The sequence below is a fragment of the Lolium rigidum genome, chromosome 1 (genome assembly GCF_022539505.1).
Source record: "Lolium rigidum isolate FL_2022 chromosome 1, APGP_CSIRO_Lrig_0.1, whole genome shotgun sequence".
Taxonomy (NCBI): Eukaryota; Viridiplantae; Streptophyta; class Magnoliopsida; order Poales; family Poaceae; genus Lolium; species Lolium rigidum.
The window spans coordinates 54,435,349-54,448,875 of NC_061508.1; positions in this window are offsets into that span (position 1 = coordinate 54,435,349).

Below are 13,527 nucleotides of genomic sequence, written 5' to 3' on the forward strand. Positions count from 1 at the left end.
CTAGTTTTTCATTTTCTTCTCTTTCCCACCTAGCATGCAATTCAGCCATCAATCTAATATTCTCATTAATTCTAACTTGGATGGCATTTGCTGTAGTAACAATCTTATTTTCATTATCCTTATTAGGCATAACTTTCAATTTCAAAAGATCAACATCAGAGGCAAGTCTATCAACCTTAGAAGCAAGAATATCAATTTTATCAAGTTTTTCTTCAACAGATTTGTTAAAAGCAGTTTGTGTACTAATAAATTCTTTAAGCATGACTTCAAAACCAGGGGGTACACTCCTATTATTGTTGTAAGAATTCCCATAAGAATTACCATAACTATTACCATTAGCAGAAGGATATGGCCTATAGTTGTTACCGGAATTATTCCTATAAGCATTGTTGTTGAAATTATTACTTTTAATGAAGTTTACATCAACATGTTCTTCTTGGGCAACCAATGAAGCTAAAGGAACATTATTAGGATCAACATTAGATCTACCATTCACAAGCATAGACATAATAGCATCAATCTTATCACTCAAGGAGGAGGTTTCTTCAACAGAATTTACCTTCTTACCTTGTGGAGCTCTTTCCGTGTGCCATTCGGAGTAATTTGTCATCATATCATCAAGAAGCTTTGTTGCCGCCCCCAAAGTGATGGACATAAAGGTACCTCCAAGCAGCTGAATCCAATAGGTTCCGCGAAGAAAAATTCAATCCCGCATAAAAGGTTTGGATGATCATCCAAGTAGTCAGTCCATGGGTTGGGCAATTCTTTACCAAAGATTTCATTCTCTCCCATGCTTGAGCAACATGTTCATTATCTAATTGCTTGAAATTCATTATGCTACTTCTCAAAGATATAATTTTAGCGGGAGGATAATATCTACCAATAAAAGCATCCTTACATTTAGTCCATGAATCAATACTATTTCTAGGCAGAGATAGCAACCAATCTTTAGCTCTTCCTCTTAAAGAGAAAGGAAACAATTTTAATTTTATAATGTCACCATCTACATCCTTACACTTTTGCATTTCACATAGTTCAACAAAATTATTAAGATGGGCAGCGAGCATCATCGAACTAACACCAGAAAATTGCTCTCTCATAACAAGATTCGAGTAAAGCGAGGTTTAATTTCAAAGAATTCTCGCTGTAGTAGCAGGTGGAGCAATAGGTGTGCATAGGAAATCATTATTATTTGTGCTAGTGAAGTCACACAACTTAGTATTCTCAAACAGTACCCATTTTAGCAGTAGTAAATAAAGCAAACTAAATAAAGTAAATGCAAGTAACTAATTTTTTTGTGTTTTTAATATGGAGAACAAGACAGTAAATAAAGTAAAACTAGCAACTAATTTTTTTGTGTTTTGATATAATGCAGCATACAAAGTAGTAAATAAAGTAAAACAAGACAAAAACAAAGTAAAGAGATTGGAAGTGGAAGACTCCCCTTGCAGCGTGTCTTGATCTCCCCGGCAACGGCGCCAGAAAAAGAGTTGCTGGCGTGTAGTTGACGTGGGAGTTCGAAATCTTTGTGGTGTAACTTTTCTTCAGTTCCCCGGCAACGGCGCCAGAAAAAGAGCTTGATGCGTGCAGTCAACACGTCCGTTGGGAACCCCAAGAGGAAGGTGTGATGCGTACACTAGCAAGTTTTCCCTCAGAAAGAAACCAAGGTTTATCGAACCCGGAGGAGCCAAGAAGCACGTTGAAGGTTGATGGCGGAGGAGTGTAGTGCGGCGCAACACCAGGGATTCCGGCGCCAACGTGGAACCTGCACAACACAATCACGGAACTTTGCCCCAACGTAACAGCGAGGTTGTCAATCTCACCGGCTTGTCGTAAACAAAGGATTAGATATATAGTGTGGATGATGATGGTTGTTTGCGAAGAACGAGTAAAGAACAATTGCAGCAGTTTGTATTTCGGATGTATAGAATAGGACCGGGGTCCACGGATCACTAGCGGTGTCTCTCCCATAAGATAGCAGTATGTTGGGTGAACAAATTACGATTGGGCAATTGACAAATAAAGAAGGCATAACAATGCACATACATATATCATGATGAGTACTATGAGATTTAATCGGGGCATTACGACAAAGTACATAGACCGCTATCCAAGCATGCATCTATGCCTAAAAAGTCCACCTTCAGAGTTATCATCCGAACCCCTCCGATATTAAGTTGTAAACAACGGACAATTGCATTAAGTATGGTGCGTAATGTAATCAACACAAATATCCTTAGACAAAGCATCGATGTTTTATCCCTAGTGGCAACAGACACATCCACAACCTTAGAACTTTCTCATCATCGTCCCGCATTTAATGGAGGCATGAACCCACTATCGAGCATAAATACTCCCTCTTGGAGTCACAAGTATCAACTTGGCCGGAGCCTCTACTAGCAACAGAGAGCATGCTAGAACATAAATAACATATATGATAGATTGATAATCAACTTGACATAGTATTCAATATTCATCGGATCCCAACAAACACAACATGAAGGATTACAAATAGATGATCTTGATCATGATAGGCAACTCACAAGATCTAACATGATAGCACAATGGGGAGAAGACGACCATCTAGCTACTGCTATGGACCCATAGTCCAGGGGTGAACTACTCACACATCGATCCGGAGGCGATCATGGCGATGAAGAGACCTCCGGGAGATGATTCCCCTCTCCGGCACGGTGCCGGAGGCGATCTCCTGAATCCCTCGAGATGGGATTGGCGGCGGCGGCGTCTCTGGAAGGTTTTCCGTATCGTGGCTCTCGGTACTGCGGGTTTCGCGACGGAGGCTTTAAGTAGGCGGAAGGGCAGGTCAAGAGGCGCCACGGGGGCCCCACACAACAGGGCCGCACGGGCCCCTTGCTGGCCGCGCCGCCCTGTTGTGGCGGCGCCTCGTGGCCCCACTTCGTGACTCCTTCGGTCTTCTGGAAGCTTCGTGCAAAAATAGGACCCTGGGCGTTGATTTCGTCCAATTCCGAGAATATTTACTTACTAGGATTTACTGAAACCAAAAACAGCAGAAAACAAGCAATCGGCTCTTCGGCATCTCGTCAATAGGTTAGTGCCGGAAAATGCATAATAATGACATATAATGTGTATAAAACATGTGAGTATCATCATAAAAGTAGCATGGAACATAAGAAATTATAAATACGTTTGGGACGTATCAGTTTCGCGACGAAGGCTTTAAGTAGGCGGAAGGGCAGGTCAAGGGGCGTCACGAGGGGCCCACACAACAGGCCGTCGCGGCCAGGACCTGGGCCGCGCCGCCCTGGTGTGTCGCCACCTTGTGGCCCCACTTCGTTTCCTCTTCGAACTTCTGGAAGCTTCGTGGAAAAATAGGCCCCTGGGCGTTGATTTCGTCCAATTCCGAGAATATTTCCTTACTAGGATTTCTGAAACCAAAAACAGCAGAAAACAAGAATCGGCTCTTCGGCATCTCGTCAATAGGTTAGTGCCGGAAAATGCATAATAATGACATATAATGTGTATAAAACATGTGAGTATCATCATAAAAGTAGCATGGAACATATGAAATTATAGATACGTTTGAGACGTATCAATAATTTATGGACTTATTTAATCATTAAAAATATGAGTTTATTTTTAATGATCTTTTATTAAATTCATTTTCTTTGAATTTAATCATGGTTTAAATTTATTTATCTTAAAAATTCTATTTCATATTTTATTTTGATAGAGAATAAAATTTTAAGTGGTTTACATATTTTTCTCTATTTTTCAGAGTAATATTCAATTTATAGAATTAATTCAAAATTCTGGTTTTTTTAACAATTTGGGAAATACCCAAATTGCCCTCGGGCCCGCCCGAGCTGGTTAGGTTGGACCAGCCCGTTGGGCTCGGTCCAACCGACCCAGACGCGCTCACGACGCTCCCTCTCGTCCTAACCCTAATTCTCCATGCTCTTGCGATGTTGTGTCGCCTCCGCCGTCGCCGATTAACTCCGGCCGTCTCCGGCCATCCCCGGCGACGAGATTGGTCGCACCTGACTCACCTCTCTACGGCGCACCTAATGGTCCGCGTCGATCTGACGGATTCGTCCTCCTCCGTTCGCCCCCAACCCTGCTGTCTCTAGGGTTGCACGGCGTTCACGGCGATTCGCCGTTTGCCGGCGCCCCTAGCGATGCGGTGGGGCCGTGAGCATCGTCGTGGTGGTGCTGGGCGTTGCGGCGCTTGCTGCGGCTTGGCCTGGCCTGGCGCCGCCGTGTGCCTAGCGTGTGCCACCGTGGTTGCCATGCCTGCGTCTGCTGTCTGCTTCGCCTGGTAAGTGCTCCTCCCCTCTCTCTCTCGCTTGTTCTACCTCTTCTCCTTCCTCTGGGTGCTCTGCCATCCATGGCCCTATGCTGCTGCTACTGCATGTGTGCTGCTGTTGTATGTGTGCTGCTGTTGTATCTGTGCTGCTGCAACTATGTTGTTGCTCCTGAAGCTAAGCTCTAGCATGTGCTGTTTATGGTGCTGTGAATTTCCTAGTTTACTACTAGACTGCTTATGCTCATATCCTATCTGCAGCTACTCCTATGCTTATGCCATGCTGTTGCTGTGATGCTCTTGCACATGCTCATGAGCATGTTGTGATGCTTATGGCTTGCCATGTTGCTCCAGGTGCTGCTGTTACTGAATGCTCAAGTGTATTCATAAATCTTGCCCTGGCTTGATTACTGTGAGTAATCCTTGCTTGTGCAAGGGCCAGTGCTACTTGTGTGATTGGATTCAGTATCACATCCCTTCTATGAGGTGCTTCTGGATACAATTATAATGTATATACTCAGTTTCTGTTTAATTCAGTTATAACTTGGTGTATTTATTCAGTAACTGGTTAGTTATGCTAGGCTTGACTCTAGCAAGCCCTAGCATGCTCTAGCATGCTCTGATGATCAAATGATCATCAGTTGCTTGCTAGTTACTGGCTATCCTTCTATCTGTGCCTAACTGATGCCTATCCTTGTGCCTGTGCAGCACCATATCTTGTGATATGCATGCTATTGCTTAATAAAGCATCTAGTGATGCTTGCAGTGATCCTCTGGATCATTTGCAAGTGTCTATGTCATTGGTTACTTGTGTATCTCATTTATATGTACAGTTTGGCTTGATTAAATGGATAAATGAGATGAACTATTATACAGTAATGATTCTTTTAATTGATTTGCTTGACCTAGAGGGATGCCAACCATTTGTTGGGGACCCTAGCTCATTTTGAACCCATCTGGGTAATGATATACTTACTTGGCTCAACTGTTTTGGGTTGAGGTGACCCTGACAACATCTAGTTGCTGTCCTAGGGTAGCTCCCCCTTATGTGGCTTGTTGTGGCTTGGTGCATGCTTTCTGGGTGATCCTCTTTTGAATTTTTAGTAGCTTTTGATGTTGAAAACTTAAATAGACAACCATTTGTCTATATGTCTGATGGTGAACTAACCAGTAGGTGCTAGGTGAGTTGGTTTAGCTAGTAGTGTATCAAATCCTTGCTGGATCCTTTGGTTGGCTGTAGTGGTGATACACTTGGCTCTAACCAATTTTCCTTGGGATTAACTCTACTGTCTTCCTCCTATTTTGCCAACATCTAGTGGTTCATCACCAAATGATGATACACATAGGGTATTCCTACCCTTTGGCTTGTGTGTGATGCATATGCTTATTTATGAGCAAAACAGATGCTTGCTCACGGATTTCTGTTTATACCTCACTCCAGCTCCTAGAAAATGGTGTTGGTGTAGTGGTTTTTCTTCTGGATGATTGCTTATGCTTGCTCTGCTCCTCCTGGCTAGCTTGTGATGATCTACTCCATCTTGTGCTTGCTCAACAGTCAGCAGTTCTTGGTGGAACTATTTCTGGATGATTTCTGGTGGTTTGTTGTTCTTCCTGTTCTAAGTATTCTTGTTGTTCTTACCCTTATGGAGCTGCTGTCGATGAGCAGCTAGGGTTTGGCTACTGAAAAGGTTTTATACTTCCCTCTCCTTGCTTCCTTGGTTGACAGCAAAGCTGTGTGTGTGTGTGTGTGGTGACTCTCCTTGGTGTTGTGTGCTATTGCACATGCACTCTGTCTTGTGAGCTGCCTGTGTGTTCCATGTTGGAACTTGTGTGTGTGAGGATCAGCTCGACTGGCTTTGGTGTTATCCTTCCAAATTTCCTTTTTTTTTGCTAACTTGCCAAGTGGCTTTGTGATGTCTACGGGTGCTTCTATTCTTGTAGACAGTGTTGGGCCTCCAAGAGCAGAGGTTTGTAGAACAGCAGCAAGTTTCCCTTAAGTGGATCACCCAAGGTTTATCGAACTCAGGGAGGAAGAGGTCAAAGATATCCCTCTCATGCAACCCCGCAACCACAAAGCAAGAAGTCTCTTGTGTCCCCAACACACCTAATAGGTGCACTAGTTCGGCGAAGAGATAGTGAAATACAGGTGGTATGAATAAATATAAGCGAGTAGTAACGGCGCCGGAAAAGTGCTTGCCGGCGTGTGGTTGATGGTGGTAATATTGCAGAAGTAAAGATGCAAGAAAACGATGAAACAAGCAGCGGTAGCGAGTATTTAGGAACAAGGCCTAGGGATCATACTTTCACTAGTGGACACTCTCAACATTGATCACATAACGAGAATAAATAGATAGATGCTAGACTCTACACTCTCTTGTTGGATGATGAACACCACTAATCGTGTAGGATTACACGAACCCTCAATGCCGGAGTTAACAAGCTCCACAATATTCAATGTTCATGTTTAAATAACCTTAGAGTGCATGACAGATCAACATAACCAAACCAAGTACTAACATAGCATGCACACTCGTCACCTTCACACTACGAAAGGAGGAATAGATCACATCAATACCATCATAGCAATAGTTAACTTCATAATCTACAAGAGATCACAATCATAGCCTACACCAAGTACTACACGATGCACAAACTGTCACCATTACACCGTGCAGGAGGAATAAACTACTTTAATAACATCACTAGAGTAGCACGCAGATGTATTGTGATACAAAACACATTGCAATCATAAAGAGATATAAATAAGCACTTCACTATGCCATTCATAACAGTGAATAAGTATTCTGTGAAATATAGCCTAAGAGACCCACACGGTGCACACACTCGTCACCTTTACACACGTGGGACAAGGAGTCTCCGGAGATCACATAAGTAAAACCCACTTGACTAGCATAATGACATCTAGATTACAAGCATCATCATATGAATCTCAATCATGTAAGGCAGCTCATGAGATTATTGTATTGAAGTACATAGGAGAGAGATTAACCACATAGCTACCGGTACAGCCCCGAGCCTCGATGGAGAACTACTCCCTCCTCATGGGAGACAACAGCGTTGATGAAGATGGCGGTGGTGTCGATGGAGGAGCCTTCCGGGCACTTCCCCGTCCCGGCGGCGTGCCGGAACAGAGACTCCTGTCCCGCAGATCTTGGCTTCGCGATGGCGGCGGCTCTGGAAGGTTTCTCGTACCGTCGCTTTTGCGTCTCGTGTTTTAGGTCAGGGACCCTTTTATAGGCGAAGAGGCGGAGTCGGAGAGGCGACGAGGCGGTGACACACTAGGGGGGCGCGCCCCCCCTAGGCCACGCCACCCTGTCGTCTGGGGCCCACAGGGCCCTCCTCTGGCGGCTCTCGGGTGTTCTGGAAGCTTCGTGGAAAAATAGGATGCTGGGCGTTGATTTCGTCCGATTCCGAGAATATTTCCTTACTAGGATTTCGGAACCAAAAACAGCAGAAAACAGGAACCGGCCCTTCGGCATCTCGTCAATAGGTTAGTTCCGGAAAACGCATAATAATGACATAAAGTATGCATAAAACATGTAGATATCATCAATAATGTGGCATGGAACATAAGAAATTATCGATACGTCGGAGACGTATCAGCATCCCCAAGCTTAGTTCCTGCTCGTCCCGAGCAGGTAAACGATAACAAAGATAATTTCTGAAGTGACATGCCATCATAACCTTGATCATACTATTGTAAACACATGTAATGAATGCAGCGATCAAAACAATGGTAATGACATGAGTAAACAAATGAATCATAAAGCAAAGACTTTTCATGAATAGTACTTAAAGACAAGCATCAATAAGTCTTGCATAACAGTTAACTCATAAAGCAATGATTCAAAGTAAAGGTATTGAAGCAACACAAAAGAAGATTAAGTTTCAGCGGTTGCTTTCAACTTGTAACATGTATATCTCATGGATAATTGTCAACATAGAGTAATATAACAAGTGCAATATGCAAGTATGTAGGAATCAATGCACAGTTCACACAAGTGTTTGCTTCTTAAGGTGGAGAGAGATAGGTGAACTGACTCAACATAAAAGTAAAAGAAAGGTCCTTCAAAGAGGAAAGCATCGATTGCTATATTTGTGCTAGAGCTTTTATTCTGAAAACAAGAAACAATTTTGTCAACGGTAGTAATAAAGCATATGTATCATGTAAATTATATCTTACAAGTTGCAAGCCTCATGCATAGTGTACTAATAGTGCCCGCACCTTGTCCTAATTAGCTTGGACTACCGGATCATCGCAATACACATGTTTTAACCAAGTGTCACAAAGGGGTACCTCCATGCCGCCCGTACAAAGGTCTAAGGAGAAAGCTCGCATTTTGGATTTCTCGCTTTTGATTATTCTCAACTTAGACATCCATACCGGGACAACATGGACAACAGATAATGGACTCCTCTTTAATGCATAAGCATGTGGCAACAATTAGTATTCTCATATGAGATTGAGGATATATGTCCAAAACTGAAACTTCCACCATGATTCATGGTTTTAGTTAGCGGCCCAATGTTCTTCTCTAACAATATGCATGCTCCAACCATTAAGGTGGTAGATCTCTCTTACTTCGCACAAGACGGACATGCATAGCAACTCACATGATATTCAACAAAGAGTAGTTGATGGCGTCCCCTGGAACATGGTTATCGCACAACAAGCAACTTAATAAGAGATAAAGTGCATAAGTACATATTCAATACCACAATAGTTTTTAAGCTATTTGTCCCATGAGCTATATATTGCAAAGGTAAAGAATGGAAATTTTAAAGGTAACACTCAAGCAATTTACTTTGGAATGGCGGAGAAATACCATGTAGTAGGTAGGTATAGTGGACACAAATGGCATAGTGGTTGGCTCAAGGATTTTGGATGCATGAGAAGTATTCCCTCTCGATACAAGGCTTAGGCTAGCAAGGTTATTTGAAACAAACACAAGGATGAACCGGTGCAGCAAAACTCACATAAAAGACATATTGTAAACATTATAAGACTCTACACCGTCTTCCTTGTTGTTCAAAACTCAATACTAGAAAATATCTAGACTTTAGAGAGACCAATTATGCAAACCAAATTTTAGCAAGCTCTATGTATTTCTTCATTAATGGGTGCAAAGTATATGATGCAAGAGCTTAAACATGAGCACAACAATTGCCAAGTATCAAGTTATTCAAGACATCATACCAATTACTACATGTAGCATTTCCCGTTTCCAACCATATAACAATTAACGAAGTAGCTTCAACCTTCGCCATGAACATTAAAAGCTAAGAACACATGTGTTCATATGAACCAGCGGAGCGTGTCTCTCTCCCACACAAGCATTTATTCAAACAAAAACAAAAACAAAAACAAACAGACGCTCCAAGTAAAGTACATAAGATGTGACGGAATAAAAATATAGTTTCAGGGGAGGAACCTGATAATGTTGTCGATGAAGAAGGGGATGCCTTGGGCATCCCCAAGCTTAGATGCTTGAGTCTTCTTGAAATATGCAGGGGTGAACCACCGGGCATCCCCAAGCTTAGACTTTTCACTCTTCTTGATCATAGTATATCATCCTCCTCTCTTGACCCTTGAAAACTTCCTCCACACCAAACTCGAAACAACTCATTAGAGGGTTAGTGGACAATAAAAATTAACATGTTCAGAGGTGACACAATCATTCTTAACACTTCTGGACATTGCATAAAGCTATTGGACATTAATGGAACAAATAAATTCATCCACCATAGCAAAAGAGGCAATGCGAAATAAAAGGCAGAATCTGTCAAAACAGAATAGTCCGTAAAGATGGATTTTATCGAGGCACCAGACTTGCTCAAATGAAAATGCCCAAATTGAATGAAAGTTGCGTACATATCTGAGGATCACGCACGTAAATTGGCTTAATTTTGTGAGCTACCTACAGGGGAGGCAGGTCGAAATTCGTGACAAGCAAAGAAATCATGAATCGCTGCAGTAATCCAAATCTAGTATCAACCTTACTATCAAAGACTTTACTTGGCACAACAATGCAATAAAATAAGATAAGGAGAGGTTGCTACAGTAGTAACAACTTCCAAGACACAAATATAAAATAGAGGTACTGTAGCAAAATAAACACATGGGTTATCTCCCAAGAAGTTCTTTCTTTATAGCCATTAAGATGGGCTCAACGAGCTTTAATGATGCACTCGCAAGAGATAGTATTTGAAGCAAAAGAGAGCATCAAGAGGCAAATTCAAAACAAATTTAAGTCTAACATGCTTCCTATGCATAGGAATGTTGTAAATAAACAAGTTCATGAAGAGCAAAGTAACAAGCATAGGAAGATAAAACAAGTGTAGCTTCAAAAATTTCAGCACATAGAGAGGCATTTTAGTAACATGAAAATTTCTACAACCATATTTTCCTCTCTCATAATAACTTTCAGTAGTATCATGAGCAAACTCAACAATATAACTATCACATAAAGCATTCTTATCATGAGTCTCATGCATAAAATTATTACTCTCCACATAGGCATAATCAGTTTTATTAGTTGTAGTGGGAGCAAATTCAACAAAGTAGCTATCATTATTATTTTCATCATCAAATATAGGAGGCATATTGTAATCATAATCAAATTTATCCTCCATAACAGGCGGTAACAAAAGACTACTATCATTATAATCATCATAAATAGGAGGCAAAGTATCATCAAAGAAAATTTTCTCCTCAATGCTTGGGGGACTAAAAATATCATGCTCATCAAAGCCAGCTTCCCCAAGCTTAGAATTTTCCATATCATTAGCAACAATGGTGTTCAAAGCGTTCATACTAATATGTTCCATAGGTTTTTTAATTTTCGCATCAAACCATCCATGTCTTAAATCGGGAAATAGAATAAGAAGCTCATTGTTGTCCATTATGCCAAACTAGTGTAAACAAGAAACAAAAAGATGCAATTGCAGGATCTAAAGGAAATAGCTTCGAGCACACACAACGGAAACAAAAAAGTACTTTACCTGGGACCGAAGTATGAGTGCCTTTTACCTTTCCTCCCCGGCAACGGCGCCAGAAAAGTGCTTGATGTCTACGGGTGCTTCTATTCTTGTAGACAGTGTTGGGCCTCCAAGAGCAGAGGTTTGTAGAACAGCGAGCAAGTTTCCCTTAAGTGGATCACCCAAGGTTTATCGAACTCGGGGAGGAAGAGGTCAAAGATATCCCTCTCATGCAACCCCGCAACCACAAAGCAAGAAGTCTCTTGTGTCCCCAACACACCTAATAGGTGCACTAGTTCGGCGAAGAGATAGTGAAATACAGGTGGTATGAATAAATATAAGCAGTAGTAACGGCGCTGTAAAAGTGCTTGTCTGGCGTGTGGTTGATGGTGGTAATATTGCAGGAAGTAAAGATGCAAGTAAAACAAGAAACAAGCAGCGGTAGCAGTATTTAGGAACAAGGCCTAGGGATCATACTTTCACTAGTGGACACTCTCAACATTGATCACATAACAGAATAAATAGATAGATGCTAGACTCTACACTCTCTTGTTGGATGATGAACACCACTAACCGTGTAGGATTACACGAACCCTCAATGCCGGAGTTAACAAGCTCCACAATATTCAATGTTCATGTTTAAATAACCTTAGAGTGCATGACAGATCAACATAACCAAACCAAGTACTAACATAGCATGCACAGTCACCTTCACACTACGAAAGGAGGAATAGATCACATCAATACCATCATAGCAATAGTTAACTTCATAATCTACAAGAGATCACAATCATAACCTACACCAAGTACTACACGATGCACACACTGTCACCATTACACCGTGCAGGAGGAATAAACTACTTTAATAACATCACTAGAGTAGCACGCAGATGTATTGTGATACAAAACACATTGCAATCATAAAGAGATATAAATAAGCACTTCACTATGCCATTCATAACAGTGAATAAGTATTCTCGTGAAATATAGCCTAAGAGACCCACACGGTGCACACACTCGTCACCTTTACACACGTGGGACAAGGAGTCTCCGAAGATCACATAAGTAAAACCCACTTGACTAGCATAATGACATCTAGATTACAAGCATCATCATATGAATCTCAATCATGTAAGGCAGCTCATGAGATTATTGTATTGAAGTACATAGGAGAGAGATTAACCACATAGCTACCGGTACAGCCCCGAGCCTCGATGGAGAACTACTCCCTCCTCATGGGAGACAGCAGCGTTGATGAAGATGGCGGTGGTGTCGATGGAGGAGCCTTCCGGGGGCACTTCCCCGTCCCGGCGGCGTGCCGGAACAGAGACTCCTGTCCCGCAGATCTTGGCTTCGCGATGGCGGCGGCTCTGGAAGGTTTCTCGTACCGTCGCTTTTCCGTCTCGTGTTTTAGGTCAGGGACCTTTTTATAGGCGAAGAGGCGGAGTCGGAGAGGCGACGAGGCGGTGACACACTAGGGGGCGCGCCCCCCTAGGCCGCGCCACCCAGTCGTCTGGGGCCCACAGGGCCCTCCTCTGGCGGATCTCGGGTGTTCTGGAAGCTTCGTGGAAAAATAGGATGCTGGGCGTTGATTTCGTCTGATTCCGAGAATATTTCCTTACTAGGATTTCTGGAACCAAAAACAGCGAGAAAACGAGAACCGGCCCTTCGGCATCTCGTCAATAGGTTAGTTCCGGAAAACGCATAATAATGACATAAAGTATGCATAAAACATGTAGATATCATCAATAATGTGGCATGGAACATAAGAAATTATCGATACGTCGGAGACGTATCACTTTGCCACTTGGCTTAATGGTGATTTCTGTTTTGTGTTTGTGAATGCAGGGGTTCAAATGGATGATCAAGGATCTCTCCTTCAAGATGTTGATCAAGAAGTTCTTGAAGATTTTAGCTAGTTTCTATTCTTTGTAATTTTTCCTTTTCTTTTTCATTTATTCAATTTCTGAAATGTGTGATGTAATATATAATTCATATGAATATTGTAAAGACAATGTAAATTGTGTGTGATGATCAATAAAGCTCAAATTTCTCTAATGAGCTTTTATATTCTTTTATATTTATAATTTTCCAATTTATAATATTGTTATATGAATTATTCTTTATTTGATTTATAATTTGACTAAATGGGTTTGAATTTAAATTTCAAACTCAACTTGTTTCAATTCAATCATGCAACTTAAAATAAGATATGAAATGTTCCCCTCTCTTCTCGAAACCCTAAG